The sequence below is a fragment of the Rhagoletis pomonella genome, unplaced genomic scaffold (assembly GCF_013731165.1).
Source record: "Rhagoletis pomonella isolate Grant_MI unplaced genomic scaffold, Rhpom_1.0 Rhpom_scaffold_01327, whole genome shotgun sequence".
In the NCBI taxonomy this organism is placed as follows: domain Eukaryota; kingdom Metazoa; phylum Arthropoda; class Insecta; order Diptera; family Tephritidae; genus Rhagoletis; species Rhagoletis pomonella.
In genome coordinates this window covers 44,226-46,628 of record NW_023459881.1, presented here as the reverse complement: position 1 = coordinate 46,628, position 2,403 = coordinate 44,226, and the positions used below count along the sequence as shown (strand labels likewise).

General features: G+C 35.2%; 1 pseudogene; it reads left to right on the top strand.

Moving 5' to 3' along the window:
* The first annotated feature begins 3 nt into the window (after window positions 1-3).
* On the top strand, window positions 4-1,024 carry LOC118752219 (annotated as a pseudogene).
* Window positions 1,025-2,403: the final 1,379 nt, after the last annotated feature.

Sequence of the window (2,403 nt, the reverse complement as noted above, 5' to 3'; positions counted from 1 at the left end):
AAAAATCCCGTCCAGCTGCCAACGTCATGTCAATACACAATTACACCATACAGCAGTAATGTCTGTCAACTGCTTATCGAATTTCAGCGCTTTGAGTTGCGCACCCCAACCGCGGACACAGCCTCGGCCACACTGACCTGCACCGACTCCTTTTCGGTGGGCGGCTACACACTGTGTGGAGAAAATAATGGTCAACACTTGTATTTGCCATTCAATGTGGCAGCTGGTGCTTCACAAATCTTATTGGACTTCAGTTTGCCCACACAATATTCACTATCCACATGGTACTTGGTGGTCACACAGCTAGAGTGTCCAGCGGCGAAAAAAACGCGTTGGTAATGGCGTTTTGCTGCCGTTTATGGGCCAAACAAATCTACAGGATTTGCGTACGATTTTCTCTACAAAGCATAGCGATTTGGATTTATTAGCACCACCCGGTTGCTTGCAGTATTTCCGAGATCCGGCGGGCCAAATTAAAAGTTTCGGAAGCGACTACTATTTACCAGATATGAAATATACAATCTGCATAAAACCATTGCCAGGCACAACAATGATTGAGTAAGTCTATGGGAATGCGCAAGTAAGCAACTCTTTGTGTGGCTAAATAATTGCGATTTTTTCTTTTTGTTTGATTTAGGTATACTGTAAATAGATTTTCGCTTTCCGCGGAGCAAGATGGCCTATACTATGATGAATCTTGCCACCCAACTATATACACAGAGGGTCGGCAAAACGACTATCTGATGATACCGAATGCGATGTTCAGGGATAATATGGATTTCCAGCCGACTTACTACTGTGGACTGGGTCTAACAACAAGTCAGGTGCTAGTTGGTGAGTACCTAATGACGTTGCTGCGCTAGTAAAAAAAAGCAATCTAAATTTATGAACGGTTTTAATATTTCTAGCAACTGCGCCATATATTATGTATTTCTCCAGCGATAGCCAGTGGAGCTCAGTTGAAACAGGTTTTAGTATATCGTATGTTGTAAGGACGACAATAAACTGATAATAGTGGCGATGTTTTCATTATATGAATGCGATAATCGTATATGTTTTTTTTTTTACAAAATTTGTGTTTTTAAGTAATGGAATCTATGTGAAAATAATAAATCTATGCAAAAAAAATGTTAATATTGATATTAAAGATCATGGAAGGACGAATGAGATGTACGTACGTATGTATGTAGTACATAAAAAGGATCACAGAAATGAGAACACGACTATGCCTATGTTATACGGTCCAACACAACACCTTTCATAGTCTGCATATATACAAGAATTATTTTGTGCATGTCATGTCCGCCCTTTAAATAAAAAAAATCCTGTCGAAAAATGTTATTCAACATCTGCAAAAGTTGTATTTATATGTACATAAACAGACAATACAGCAAAGGAAAGAACTAACCAAAAAAATACAATATAATCATAATCATCAATATTGAACCTTGAGTAATTAATTGATATTCATTAACATGTAAGTACTTACTATATTCAGATAAATAATAGTATATATACATATATCTACCAATCTTTCTATGATGATGGATCTAGATTCTAGAGCGAAAAAAATGCAAAAGCCGTATTATACATATGCATACATATATACATGTAGGTAATTTCATCCGCCGTTACATACACTAACTTTGCCGCAAGAAATTTTAGCTAAAGCAAAGAAAAACTCGAAAGAGGCTGGGGTAAATAAATATAAGTGCAAATACTTCTAAAATAAATTAGGAAAACGCATTAACGCACTTCTAGGCAGTGACATGATTATCCTTTTAGTAGTAATTAACTACTAACCGCATCAAGTGTTGGTCAACAATAAAAGGGGAAAGGTATAAGGGAAAACTTAATTCGACGACAAGTCGTTGGACTACAAAAATTTAAAGCAAACAAATATTAAGTAAAAGAAACTTATACATATAAATATGTACATTATTTTGTAATGACGAATTATACACTCTAATATCATGGAAATTAAAAAAATTTGTAAATTCATTGAATGTCTATTTAGTAAAAAGATTATTCGACTTACCGATACGACATCGAACCAAAAGTATTGGTATAGTCTTCGTTCAAATTATCATTCTAATGGAACCGGGTTCGAAATTTTGCCTCTATTTATAATAAAAAAAAAATTTTACCTATTTATTTCAAACATGGCGCTTAAAAGTTCCCTTGAGAATAAATATTTGTTTCTCTAATCTATATCTATATATATAATACGCGAAGGGATTTTTTGTGCAGGTCATCAAATCTGCACCTTTCGTTCGATTTTTAAAAATGAGGTGTAAAATTAAAGTGCTTGGGCTGTAGATGTGCAAGAAGGTTTTACTTTTCCCAAGAGAGTTGCTCCCTGGCCAACAATTAAACTCAAATTATGTAGTAATCAATGCCATT